The 14,573-nt window shown below is 38.5% G+C and overlaps 1 protein-coding gene across 1 annotated transcript in view; it reads left to right on the forward strand.

Moving 5' to 3' along the window:
• The first annotated feature begins 1,106 nt into the window (after window positions 1-1,106).
• The window catches only part of CTBP1 (C-terminal binding protein 1), a 358,365-nt gene continuing 344,898 nt past the window's right edge, over window positions 1,107-14,573 (forward strand). Inside the window, exons 1-2 of the mRNA XM_074951849.1 lie at window positions 1,107-1,207; window positions 1,463-1,592. The gene's annotated coding sequence lies outside the window, so the exon portion shown is untranslated. The remainder of the gene's footprint in view (window positions 1,208-1,462; window positions 1,593-14,573) is intronic.

Here is a 14,573-nt window from a genome sequence, read left to right on the forward strand (position 1 = left end):
TGAGCTATGGCTTGATGAAACCTAATCCTGAGTTCCTTTTCTCTTCTAGCATTTAAAATTAAAGGTCCTGATTTCCACCCCAAATCCCTTTTCATTGAAGGGTTTTGTGTTCTAGTTAGTTGCACCAAAATTATAGAAGCATACTACCCAGAGCACAAGCTATATGTATATATTTATTTCAATTTTTAGAAGACCTCTCCAGCTTGCTCAGTGTTGATCCAGGATATCAGCTTTTGTTTTTATCTCCCAATTTGGGGAAAAAAATCTTTTCAGGCTGGGGAATATCACAACCTTGACTGTACATTTCACCACTACCCCCCCATTTTTTTTCTTCATCTGTATGGGGTCAGCTCTTTGAGTTCTTCTGCATTCCAGTCTGTCTTGAAGCAGTTCCTCAAACTGCAGCTAATCACATTCTTTAGTATGACCTCCATCTAGTTTTGGTTCTTCCAACCCTTCTCTTCTTCATTTAGCACTTTGTTTCCTATACATTCTTCCAAGCTTCTTGACTCATGTCCAAACCGTTTAAGCTGATTCCCTCCACTTTTTCAGGAACTAGCTTTGTGGCATCACTATTCAAAACCAGATTCAGCGAGAGTTAAATTCTGACCTCTGCTTTAATACACTCTTCCTTCGCTAACACTACATGGATTGCACACATATATTCAAGAGCCACAGTGTCCACAGGGATCTAGAACCATAATGCCTTTTCTGCCTTAAAACACACACTTTCTGGATAAATAGTATCTAGTTCTACACAGCTGTGGTACAACTGCATTTCAGAAATGGCTTGCATAGTACATCTGTCTTCTACCAGAACTTTATCATTCCTCATGTCGAAAGCCTGTTTGTTTTTACCTTTCATTCTTACTGATGGAGGTTGCCTTAAATTCTTATTTTTCTCAAATAGAGGCAAAGAGAATTAACTGTTTTTAAAAACAGGTCTCTCCTGTCAGATTAACCTTACCATCATATATAGTCACGGCCTGCATCACTAACCTTTCTTTTTTATTTTAGTTATAACATCCTGTCTTATTTAGAATAATCTTTGGTAACGTCTTTGTTTCAGTCTCTGACTTTGATTTTTCTTATTCTGCAGCCCTTTCTTGGGTAAAAATCTCATTTTGAAGTACTTGGGTGTCACACAAGAACCTCCTGATGCCAACTGCAAGGAGGTGCAGAAGGGTTCAGGAATCTTCTGATTCTGGTATGTGTATTCCATTTCACCAAAGAATGTCATGTGAGGCCTCAAATGCAAGCCAGTGTCTCACCAGTCATCAGTATCATTGTGAAATGTATGTACAGACGCTGTGTAAAGAGCTATGTATGTAGACTGAAAATATGTTGTTAAAGTCTAAGTATGGGGGCTGGTCACCAGCAAAGGTGAAAACCCAGTTTTCTGTCAGACCAGGGATGTTTAGACATCTGTTTACATGTAAATTAAGTATTGTCTTATTCACAGTGGGCTTCCTATCACCAGTCTGAGATGAATGTAAATGAAGGATTGTAAGACGGAACTTCAGTAAGAAATCAGCAGGAAGAGAAGAAGATCAGCAGGGGAAGAGAGCCTTATCTTGAGGTGCACTTAAGAGGTTTGTTTTACTATATTTGGGGAATAGAGAAGACCCCCTGGCATCCTTCACTGAGGACTTAAAAGGGCAGCAATTTTTGCTTAGTTGAAAAAGGGATTTCACACATGCTTGGCTGAAAATGCTGGAAAGAGCTAAGCAAAATTAAGAGAGCACCTCTCAACAAGAGTAGCTTGTTAAAGTTTTTAGTCTCTAGAAAGCTTGTTATGATTTTATTTTATGTAACCATTTGTTTTTAATATTGTTACTCACTGTAAGTTGAATCTCTGTTCTTTGATAAACTTATTTTTGTTTTCACTATAAATAGACCTCAGTGCTGTGGTGTTCAGCAAAGTGATGGAGTTTAATCTTACAAGCTAGCGTGTACTGTTCCCTTGCGAATCGCAGGCCTGGTAATTCTGTGAGTGCTCAGTTGATAAGGGGCTGGACACTACAGGGAATGCTTGGTGTGTACCTTTCACTACCTGTACAGAGAGTGAGGCCTGTGGGCGCCTGGAAAGTAGTGTTTGTGCGGCCAGAGGCTGGTGGCTTCCGGGAGATGATCCACAGCAGGCACAGATGACTGCTGCACACTAATGGCAGGGAGTAGTGCAGTGCCTCACAACTTTGGGTACCTCCCGGGGACCATGACATTGGGAATTCCTCACAAGAATTAGCAGCAACATTGGCCTCTTTGGTTTTTATACTGCCCATATTCTTTAATCTGTCCTGTTCTTCTTTCTAGTAAATGTTTTTAACTTGTACCTTTTACTGTTGATTACTTTAAAAAAAACTTGTATACAACTCCTAGTTTGACCGGGTCAGCACCTTTTTATTGAAGTATATTTTACTTTGGTATGCATAAATTTATTTTCATGTTTGCTTTCAATCTTTTCTTTATTCATCAATTACTGAGACCACAATTATCTTTCTTTCAAGAGTTACTTTTTTTGAATTAGTGCTTATTTTCCATCAGAATGAGGAAATTAAATGTTGGGCGCTCACTTTATAGTTTGTCTCCCACCCTCACTGCCCATTGGTGATGAGTTGTAGTTTTTAAACTAATTACCAATGAGTTATTAGTTTCTAAACTCTATATTCTTCTCTTTTTGAATTGTTCTTTTAAATTGATTGGCAGCTTTACAATACATTGATTGGTGTGAAACTCCTGAGTACAAGTACTTTCCCACTGACTCTGCTTGCTGAGCTAAAATCGTCTCATTCCCCTGCATGTGGCAGGGAGACCACTTGTGGAGACCACTTGTGATCACTTTTAAGTGACTTCTTAGACACTCAAAAAGAAAAGGAGTACTTGTGGCACCTTAGAGACTAACCAATTTATTTGAGCATAAGCTTTCGTGAGCTACAGCTCACTTCATCGGATGCATACAGTATGCATCCGATGAAGTGAGCTGTAGCTCACGAAAGCTTATGCTCAAATAAATTGGTTAGTCTCTAAGGTGCCACAAGTACTCCTTTTCTTTTTGCGAATACAGACTAACACAGCTGTTACTCTGAAACCTGTCGTTATTCTTAGATACTGGAGTTTATAGGCATCAGTTTCTGGAAGAAGGTAATTTGCAGTCCTGGATAGAGAGTCTGCTACTCTGTTCCCTTTTTAAAAATGTGCTTCTGTCAGCATGCAAAGATAAAATTTCTTGGCACCATAAGTGACTGCTTCTTGGAGCAGCTAGTCCTGGAACCCACAAGAGGAGAGGCAATTCTTGAGTTAATCCTAAGTGGGGCGCAGGATCAGGTCCAAGAAGTAAATTATAGCTGAACCGCTTGATAATAGCAACCATAATGTAATTAAATTTAACATCACTGTGAGGGTGGACTGGAAACACCAAAGAAGCCCAACACAGCATTAACTTCAGAAAGGGGAACTACACAAAAATGAAAAGCTAGTTAAACAGATATTAAAAAGTACAGTCCCAAAAGTGAAATGCCTGCACACTGCATGGAAACTTTAAAAAAAAACACCATAATAGAGGCTTAAATTAAATGTATGCCCCAAATGTAAAAACATAGAGGACCAAAAAAGTGCCACTATGGCTAAACAACAAAGTAGAAATTGGTTAGAGACAAAAAAGCATACTTTTAAAAATTGAAAGTTAAATCCTACTGCGGAAAATAGAAAGGAGCATAAACTCTGGCAAGTCAAGTGTAAAAGTATAATTAGGCAGGCAAAAAAACAACGTGAAGAGCAACTAGCCAAAGAGTCAGAAAGTAATAGCAATTTCTTTTTAAGGACATTAGAAGCAGGAAGCCTGCCAAACTATCAATGGGGCCACCGGACAATCAGGGAAGATAGGCCATTGCAGAGAAACTAAATGATTTCTTTGCATCTGTCTTCATGGCTGAGGATATGATGGAGATTCCCACTCCTGAGCCAGTCTTTTTAGGTGACAAATCTGAGGAACTGTCCCAGACTGAGGTGTCATTAGGGGAGGTTTTGGAACAAATTGATAAATTAAACAGTAATAAGTTACCATAACCAGATGTTGTTCGCCCAAGAGTTCTGAAGGAGCTCAAATATGAAATTGCAGAACTACTAACTGTGGTATGTGGTACTACTAACTGTGGGCAACAAAATGGCAGAGAAAATTCAATATTTATAAATGCACAGTAATGCACCATTGGAAAACATAATCCTAATTATACATACAAAATGATGGGATTACCATCATCTAAATTAGCTGTTACCACTCAAGAAAGATCTTGCAGTCATTGTGGATAATTCTCTGAAAACATCTGCTCCATGTGCAGCAGCAGTCAAAAAAGCTAACAAAGTGTTGGGAACCATTAGGAAAGGGATAGATAATAAGACAGAACATATCATAATGTCTCTATATAAATCCATGGTATGTCCACGTCTTGAATACTGCATGCAATTCAAGGTACAGAGAAGGACAACAAAAATGATTAGGGGTATGGAACAGCTTCCATTTGAGGAGATATTAAAAAGACAGGGACTTTTCAGCATGGAAAAGGGACGACTAAGGGGACATGATAGAGGTCTATAAAAACTTGACTGATGTGGAGAAAGTGAATAAGGAAATGTTGTTCTTCACAGAACACAAGAATTAGGAGTCACCGAATAAAATTAATAGGCAGCTGGTTTAAAATAAACAAAAGAAAGTATTTTCTCACACAAAGCATAGTCAACCTGTTGAATTCCTTGCTAGCGGATGTTGTGAAGGCTAAGACTACAACACCGTTAAAAAAAACTAGATAAGTTCATGGAGGATAGGTCCATCAATGGCTGTTAGCCAGGATGGCCAAGGATGCAACGCCATGCTCTGAGTGTCCCTAGATTTTGTTTGCCGGAAGCTTGGAGTGGACAACAGAATGGATCACTCGACGATTGCCTGTTCTGTTTGTTCCCTCTGAAGCACCTGGCATTGACCACTGTCGGAAAACAGCATACGGGGCTAGATGGACGATTGGTCTGACCCAGTATGGCCGTTCTTATGTAAAAGAGCTAACCAATGTAAAATAAGGGTTTAAATGTATAAATGTAATGAATAATAATAAAATGTATGTCATGACTGCTGGCAAGTTGATATAAGTAATTTAAGTTTTACTAACATGAAACTGTTTCTTTGACTTTTTAAGAAGGTTTCAAATATTGTTTGTAGGTTTGATAACATAAATGTGGAATCAAATAGAAATATGTAGGAAAAAATAGTAAATTTAAATATAAATGGAAAAAATATATTAGTACTGCCTATGGGAAATTTTTCATAGTTTTCATTTAAACAGTTTTTTTCCTATTTCTTTTTGTGTATGTATTTTTGTTTGACAGATGTCAGTTTCAGAATGTAAACATAAGCAGTCTGATTACTAGCTGGCAATTCTTCTATTACTTGCTCTGCAAGGATTGAAAGCACAGCTCCTTTATTAGGGCTTGTCTACACAGTCAGTATGCAGCAAGCAAGGTTGTAAATCTGTAGTACTCTAGCCTGCTGTGCAGTAAGTGGCCGTGTGGGCTCTGCTATCGCACATTAAAAGCTCCCTCATGTGCAGTAGTAGGGTCTACATTGTGACTTAGTATGTGGTAGGCTAGAGTGATGTACATTCACACCCTGGCTTGCTGCACACTAAATCTCTGTATGGACAAGCCCTTAGTAGTAGCATTATTGATAGTGTACTATGAGTGTACACATTTCTTTACGAAGGGCTTTTGAACAATCAGGCATTAAACTTCTTTCCATTATGACAGCATAAATGATCAATCTCTTTGATCAGTGATAATCAGCAGTCCTGTATCCCAAGGCACATCTCTAAAGGGGTAATGTACCCTAGAAGTTAGTCTGCAGTTCACTTATTCTCCAGGTTTTTACCTCAGCATAGCTTGGCTTTTCAAAAGAAGCTTTCAAAATAGCTGACACCTCAACTTGTGGGAGGACCAATAATAAGGACTTCCAGGAAGATTCTAGGACTGGATGTATGTGACAGAGAAGATCATAGACCCACTGCACTTATTTATTTTTGGGAAATTAGGTCTCTGTCTCAGGTTAGACCAAAAGTGAGTGAATCTGTCCTCCCTTCATTTCTGAAGGATGCTTTTTCCCCGCCTCTTGCTTAAAGAAAACCAATCTGAGTTTAGAGCCTGCTTTTATTACATAGTGGTCATTTTTGCATTTTGGTGTGAGGACTGGCAGCAGTGGAGTACAGAGGTGGCAGCCATTTTGCAACCCTGGTATTCACACCATGACAAGTAATATTTAAGTGAACCTTGCTATCCAGACAGGGTAAAGGGTTGAAAAAGAAGGATCTGAGATTGAAAACTTTTGGGGGTAAAATTTGTAACTGTTTAAATGGCTAGAAAATATTTAGCGTGTTCTCATGGCCATGTAATATTAAATTATTTTAATATAATTTCATTTGAAACATTATTTTGAGGAGACAGGACTACTTTAAAAGGGGGATGGGCCCAACTGACTATAAAAATGTTATTCATGGACTTATGGTGGTCTTCAAGCAGCTTACCTTAACTATGGATTTAGTATGAAACAAGACTATCACATTCTTCAATGTAATTCCACTGCTCATGGGTTCTACTGCGTAAACTGGTATTTCTTTGCCACTTCTTTTTGGTGTCTTCAGAACGTACAGAACTCTACATACCCATTCATGAGAATCTTGGTGTAAGTATCTAAAATATTTTAGTTTTTCAACCAACTCTTTAAATCTGAAACCCACAATTATTTTTTGCTTGAAACCTGAAAAGAGGTTTAAAGTGATCTGTTGAACATCTTCGAAAAATCAAATTGGAATCAACCGTCCATTTTAGTCACATCTTAATCCACTGTCCTTTTGAGACACAAGTTATGGGTTCTTGAAATAGGAATTTAGAAAGGAAATGTCAACTTAAACTTTCACCATTAGCAACACTTTTTTGCAAAGTTTTAACAGCCTTTTCTGGATTCTAGTGTAAAATACTGTAACTTTTTTTCCCTTTTTGTTCTCACAATGGGTCTGATTTTTTTCATAGTGTGTGGCTCTGATTTTGCTGCTTTAGTGAACAGTACCTGCAGTTCATTCATGCTTTTTCCTGACAATTCATTGCCTGCAAAAATGGAAATCCAGTTTTGAAAATCAAGCCCTATATATCTGTATTCAGCAGTTTGTTATACAGACCTGAAAAGATTAAAAACTGGACCAGAACTAGGAAGGGGGCTCTGCAGAACAAGCAACAGGACTCCGATGATCCAAACTCAAATAGGCCAAATCAAGACTAAGAAGTTCTAAAAATTCAGGGTCACACTTGAAATCTTTGATGTAAAAGCTCAAAAGGATAGTTTGTGTTTGCCTCCAGTGAGAGTTGTAGTGTGGCAGAGATACTATACTCCAGTTCCTAAATCCAGACAAGCTCTGGCATTTTAACAGTAAAGCTCATCATACCTTTGAAATTGCTGAGGCTCTAATGTGAAAAAGACTCCAAATGAGGATTTAGAATATTGCTGAAATCCTTAATTATATGGGATTAATATCTTGAGCAAGCTCTATGACCAAATTTAAGTTATTTGGTCTTCCTGACGTGTATATGTGTAAATAATATATAATTCTAAAATAAATAAGAGGATCAGGTTTAAATGGAGCAGAGGTAAATTTGGGTATAAAGTGTTGGTTAGCTAAGATGTTGTGTCTCTCTCTCTCTCTCTCTCACACTCACACACACACGGAATCAGAACTCAGGTAAAACAAAATTTTTTTGGGGGGGCTGGGGGGGTGATCTTTATTTAAAGGTTAAAAAAATCACAACTGTTTCTGGAGAATATAATCACTTGTTTGAATTTAGAGTGACTCTGGTTCCATCCTTCATGCTTAGTATCCATCTGAACATGTCTTCTGCTACAGGTGACATAAAATCCAGAGAAAAATTCTCAGGTCCAACTTGATCTCTGGTGATGTGTGCAGTGCCATTTTTTTGTTACCAAGAAACATTGTGATAAAGAAAAATTATTATAATCAGTCAAATTAATTTAGGCTCTAGAACACTACTTTGTGGGTCGATTTTCACGAAAGCTCTGAGGACAGAGAATCTCCATTTCTACATCCATTAATATCTTAACTCTGAAAATGTGATTGTTCATGCTGAGAGGTTAAACGAAATCTGTCTTAATAGTCAGAGGCCGAATAGAGGCCAAAGTTCATGTCCAAGAGACTGATAAATTATCCAAGAAAGCTTTTGATATTGTAACACAGAGAAAGATTGATATAGCAATTCAGTCAAAACAGATGGAAGAGCTTCAGGAATGAAAACTGAAAGAGGATTATATCTTAGGGAGACAGCAAACTAGAAAGTATCAGTTGAAGGATAAAATAGGAAAAGGTGCTGCAAGGATCAGTATTGGTCAAACTTCTTAGCTGTTGGCTTTTCAAAACCCTTTATATTCATTTGAGGACTATTTTATAAAGTGTGCGCTGGAACCTATCATCTTGTGCTCTGATCCTGTCAGACCTCCAAAGAACATGCAGGTGTTGCAGGAAGTAGGTAGCATTTTTGCTTTGAGTCCATACTTGTGCCCAAGTATGGGCACTGGGCTGCATTTGAAGTGATGTCTTTTGGATTATACATGAAAATAGGGTCCTGACTAGAGCTGTGTGACTAAACAGTTTTGTGGTCCACTGGCCAAAGTGGGGTGGGGCAGGGGTGGGGGGAGAAACTAATTTAAGTTCAGATTGAGGCATGTTTTCATTTTGTTTGTCTAGATGGAAAATCATTGTGGGTCAAACAAAATGTCATTTGACCTGAAATTAAATGTTTGATTTTGAGTATGGGGCATTTAACTATTTTGCTATTAAAAGGTAATTTGAAAACACTAGAGGCAGTGGTGGTACCGTTGCCACCATTGTTACCCTTCAGCCCTATGGTCTGAGTATTTAGCCAGGATGTGGGAGGCCCAGGTTCAAGTCCCCATGCTGCCTGATTTGGAGTAGGGATTTAAGTGTGGATTTCCCACATTGCAGAGGAGTGCCTTAACCACTGAGCTATAGAGTATGCTGGGGTGGATCTCTCTCAATTTCTCCTAACATAGTTGTTTCACTTTATGTAAATATTCATTGGAGCAGGGACTGGTATCTGGTTGCCCCCCCCCCCCCAAGTAAGTGCCCTGACTAGGCAAAGGAATATTTAACTATTTCCATACTGTTGTACAGTGTGCTGTGCTGCTTAATTCACCCCATAGGTGATTGCATTTCCATTGTTCAGTTGATCTCTCCAATAGATCACCTAACTCATTTGGTTGTAAAGGTTTAATTCATATTTGTAACACATTGAGATCTCCTGATAGACACTGTAGAAGAAAAATATAATCATGGCAATAAGTGTTTTATGCCTTGTGTTCCTTTCGTTTTGTTCTATGATGTAGTTTTGTCAGTGCTGAAATTGGGGGCACTCATAAGGTGAGGGTAGTTCTGAAAAGGGGAATAGATTGGTATTTGGGAAAGTAGGACAGATCACTGCAGAACTGGGTCAGACAAGCTCTTAGCTGTTCTATTATTCAGCTTCTGTTAAATATATTGTTCAAGTGAAATAACTGCTTCTAAGTTTAAAAAAATATTCAGGAGAAATGTGGATACTTGGATCCTGCTTGGGGGGTGGGAATATGATGAAGCTCAGCTCCTCAGACCAAAATACATTGGGCCCCCAAGGCACACTCTAAACCTGAGCCAGGACCACCAGGCTACTGCTAGCCAGGTGCTCCCCACTACTTGGACCCTAAAACCCATGTCTACCAGTGGCTGAACTCTTACTCCGCAATTAATCCTCTCTTTCCTCCCCCCATTCTCTCTCTAACTTAATGCTGCCCATTCCACCAATAACTAATGCTGGGCTGACCCTATCTCCTCAAAAAAAAACAGTGTATGCAAGGCTACCAGAGTCCAATAAATCAATTAATTCTGCAATTAATTCAATTAATCCTATCAAATACTGAAAATCCCCTCCCTAATAAATCACTTTATGCTGGCCCCACAAATGGAGCCTTCTGCGGGGGGGAAGGGAAGAAAAAAGGGGCAGGGTGAGGATTGTCTCCTCCAGGACCAGATCCTAGCCTGTCCAAAACAAGGGAAAAGTGGGCTCTAGTTTAGGGAGGGTCTGGCCACCCTGAAGACCACAAGTGCTGGTCTGCCTGCCCCTGCCAACACTACCTTACCAGGCAGAGAAGTCTGAGTTGGACCCTTTTGCCACCCTGGCAGAGAGGACTCTGCATGTGGGCCCCTCCTGCCACCCAGGTAGAGGATCCTGTGTGTGAATGTCCATACTTCCACTCCTCAGCAGACGGTTCTGCTGAGAGGCAGCACCCTACAGAATCCTTTTCTGCAATGTCTGAAGTCCTTTGCCATACAAAGCCTTCTGCTGGGATAGTTGGTCTCACTTGGGTCCCTGCTCCAAATAGCAGTAACTTTCATAGCCTCCCCTACTTCAGATGGTGGGAGGGGTGGGAGGACAGCCCTCTGCTAGGGCATCCGGCTTCAAACTATGCCAGGCTGCCCCTTGTATGTTGGGTACCCTAACAGTAGCAGTTGCCCTCCAACTCCCTAAGAATGGTAGCAATTAAGCTGTTCCTCTGCAGACTTGGGAAGATATCACTTTACAGGTTATTTTTGGTTCACATTTGAAAGGTATTTTTCTCAACCATAGAGCTCAAAACCTTTTTTGTTTTGTTGATTTTTTACACTAAAAACTTAGATTCAGCAAAACATAAAGAAGCACTTACCTATGGAAGATTTCTACTTGTGCTGGGCAAGTGGATTTTTCAAGGCCTGCTTATGCTACTTATTGATGTGAAATTTCACGTGTCTTAATTGATTTAGGGAAACTTGGCGAAGGGTAATATCTTACCTGTTATATCTATATCTATCCATCTAATCTATTTTTTCAGGCCAAAATTCCACTTCTGTTTTTGTTTGAGTTTTACTTCTAGTTAATATTAGACATTGTCTTCCGGTTGTTTGTTTTTTATTTACCAATATAAGGCAGCTGCATTAAATACCTTATTGTATCAGCCCAAACATATTAGTACAAGGAAGTATCTCTCTTGTCTGGATTTATGCTGGAGGGTTTGGAAGAAACAGCTAAATGGGAAAGAGAGAGCCCCTCTTTGTATTTTTTAAATAAAATTAGGGCTGTCAAACTATTAAAAATAATCACGATTAATTGCGCAATTAATCGTGCTGTTAAACAATAATATACCATTTAGTTAAATATTTTGGATGTTTTCTACATTTTCAAATATATTGACTTCAATTACAATACAGAATACAAAGTGTACAATGCTCACTTTATTTTTTTGATTACAAATATTAGCACTGTAAAAAAACAAAAGAAATAGTATTTTTCAGTTTATCTAATACAAGTACTGTAGTGCAATCTCTTTATCGTGAAAGTGCAATTTACAAATATAGATTTTTTTTTTTTTACACAACTGCACATGACTGTTAGATAACTGCACACACAAACAAAACAATGTTAAACTTTCGCACCTACAGGTCTACCCAGTCCTACTTCTTGTTCAGCCAATTGATGAGACAAACAAGTTTGTTTACATTTACGGGAGACAATGCTGCCCACTTCTTATTTACAATGTCACCTGAAAGTGAGAACAGGCATTTGCATGCTACTTTTTGTAGCCAGCATTGCAAGGTATTTATGTGCTAAATATGCTAAACATTCATATGCCCCTTCATGCTTTGGCCACCATTCCAGAGGACATCCTTCCATATTGATGACACTTTTTTTTTTAAAAAAAATGCATTTATTAAGTTTGTGTCTGAACTCCTTGGGGAAGAATTGTATGTCTCCTGCTCTGTTTTACCCGCATTCTGCCATATATTTCATGTTATAGCTATCTTGGATTGTCTCAGCGTATGTTGTTCGTTTTTAAGAACACTTTCACTGAAGATTTGACAACATTCAAAAAAGGTACCATATGAGATTTCTAATGATAGCCACAGCACTCAACGCAAGGTTTAAGAATCTGAAGTGCCTTCCAAAATCTGAGAGGGAGGAGGTATAGAGCGTGCTTTCAGAAGTCTTAAAAGAACAAAAGGCCAAGGTGCAAACTACAGAACCTGAACCACCAAAAAAGAAAATCAGCCCTCTGCTGGTGGCATCTGACTGAGGTGATGAAAATGAACATGCTTCGGTCTGAACTGCTTTGGATCATTATCGAGCAGAACCCATCATCAGCATGGACACATGTCCTCTGGAATGGTGGTTGAAACAAGCAGGGATATATGAATTTTTAGCGTGTCTGGCAAGTAAAATATCTTGTGATGCTGACTACAAATGATATGCCAATTTTGGCAAGCTATGGTTAGCTTGGTGGGAACTCAACAGACTATGGTGGGAGGCAGCTGCAGGTGACTGGGTCTGGGAGAGGGGATCTGTAGTCTCTAGGTTTCCTGCTTGGAGTCTGGTTCATTGATTACAAGGCCAGAAGGGACTATTGTGATCATCTAGTCTGACATCTGTATAACATAGGCCAGAGAACTTCCCAAAATTTCTTGAGCATATCTTTTTAGAAAAAACATTCAATCTTAATTTAAAAATTGTCAGTGACAGAGAATTCACCACGACCATTGGTAAATTGTTCTAATGATGAGTTACTCTCGCTGTTGAAAATGTATGCCTTATTTCCACTCTGAATTTGTCTAGCTTCAACTTCCAGCCATTAGATCATGCTATACCTTTCTCTACTGGACTGAAGAGCCGATTAGCAAGTATTTGTTGCCTCTGTAGATACTTATAGACTACGATCAAGTCACCTCCTTAACCTTCTCTACGTTACGATAAGTAGATTGAGCACTTTGAGTCTCTCACGATAAGGCAGGTTTTCTAATCCTTTCATCATTCTTGTGCCTCGTCTCTAAACCCTCTCCAATGTATCAACATCCTTTCTGAATTATGGGCACCAGAACTGGACACTGCATTCCAGTAGCTTTCACACCAGTGCCAAATATAGAAGTAAAAAAAATCTCTCAAGATTCCTTTGTTTATCCATCCAAGAATCGCATTAGCCCTTTAGACCACAGCATTGTTTTGGAAGTTCATGTTCAGCTGATTATCCACCCCCCCCCCCAGGATAGAGACCCCCCCCGCACCCAAATCTTTGAAGTATGACCTGTATTCTTTGTTCCTAGATGCATATATACAGTTCTCTGTATTAAAATGCATATTGTTGGCTTGTGTCCAGCTTACCAACCTATCCAGATCGCTCTGTATCTGTGACCTGTCCTCTTCATTATTTATGCTTCCCCAATTTTTGTGTCATCAGAAAACTTTCAGTGATCATTTTGTTTTTTCTCAGGCCATTCATGAAAAATGTTAAATAGCATAGGACCAAGAACAGATCCCTGTGGGACTCCAGTAGAAATGCACCCAATCGAAGATTCTCCATTTACAATTACATTTTCACACCCATCAGTTAGCCAGCTTGTTAATCCATTTAATGTGTGACGTTAATTTTATATTCTATTTTTTAATCAAAATATCACATGGGACGAAGTCAGATGCCTTACAGAAGTCTAAATTTATTACATCCGCACTGTTACCATTAATCTACCAAATTTTATAATATCATAAAAAAAATATCAGATTAGTTTGACAGGTTCTATTTTGCATAAACCTGTGTTGATTGGCATTAATTAAATTAGCCTCCTTCAATTCTTTATTAAGAGTTTTATATCAGACATTCCATTATTTTTCCCGGGATCAGTATCTGGCTGACAGGTCTACACTTTCCCAGGTCATCCCTTTTTAAAATATTGGAACAACATTATCTTTCTTCTAGTTTTCTGGAACTTCTCTGATGTTCCAAGATTTAATGAAAATCAGCATTAATGGTGCAGCAAGCTCCTCAGCCAGTTGTTTTAAAATTCTTGGATGCAAGTTATCTGGACCTGATTTAAAAATGTTTAATTTTAGTAGCTTCTGTTTAGCATCCTCCTGAGACTGCTAGTGGAATGGAAAGAGCATCATCATATTATATGACTACGTCATCTACTTTTTTCTAAAATACAGAGCAAAAATATTTATTTAACATTTTCTGCATTATTACTGATAATTCTACCATTTCTATCTAGTAAGGGACCAATACCATTGTCAGGATTTTTTGTTGTGCTCCTAATGTACTTTAAAAACTCCTTATTATTGTCTCTAACTGTGCTGGCCATAGAGTTCTCCCTGTGTCCCTTTGCTTCCCTTAACAATTTTCTACAGTTACTAGCTCCTAATTTATATTCATTTCTGTCAACTTCCCCTTTCTTCCATTGGTTGTATTTTATTTCTTTATAGCCGCCTTCACTTTCTAAACAAAGTTTTTTTGTTTGTTTGTTTGTTTGTTTTTTTTTGTTAATGAATGACCTTTTCCCCTCAATTGTAGTATTGTGCTTTGTGGGCATCTAGTAAAGTGTTCTTAAATAATTCTGACTTATCATTCACATTAATGATTAAATTCTTCTTTCCTTTTCATTTAGCTCATAATTGTTTTC

This window comes from Natator depressus, chromosome 4, assembly GCF_965152275.1.
Source record: "Natator depressus isolate rNatDep1 chromosome 4, rNatDep2.hap1, whole genome shotgun sequence".
Lineage (NCBI taxonomy): Eukaryota > Metazoa > Chordata > Testudines > Cheloniidae > Natator > Natator depressus.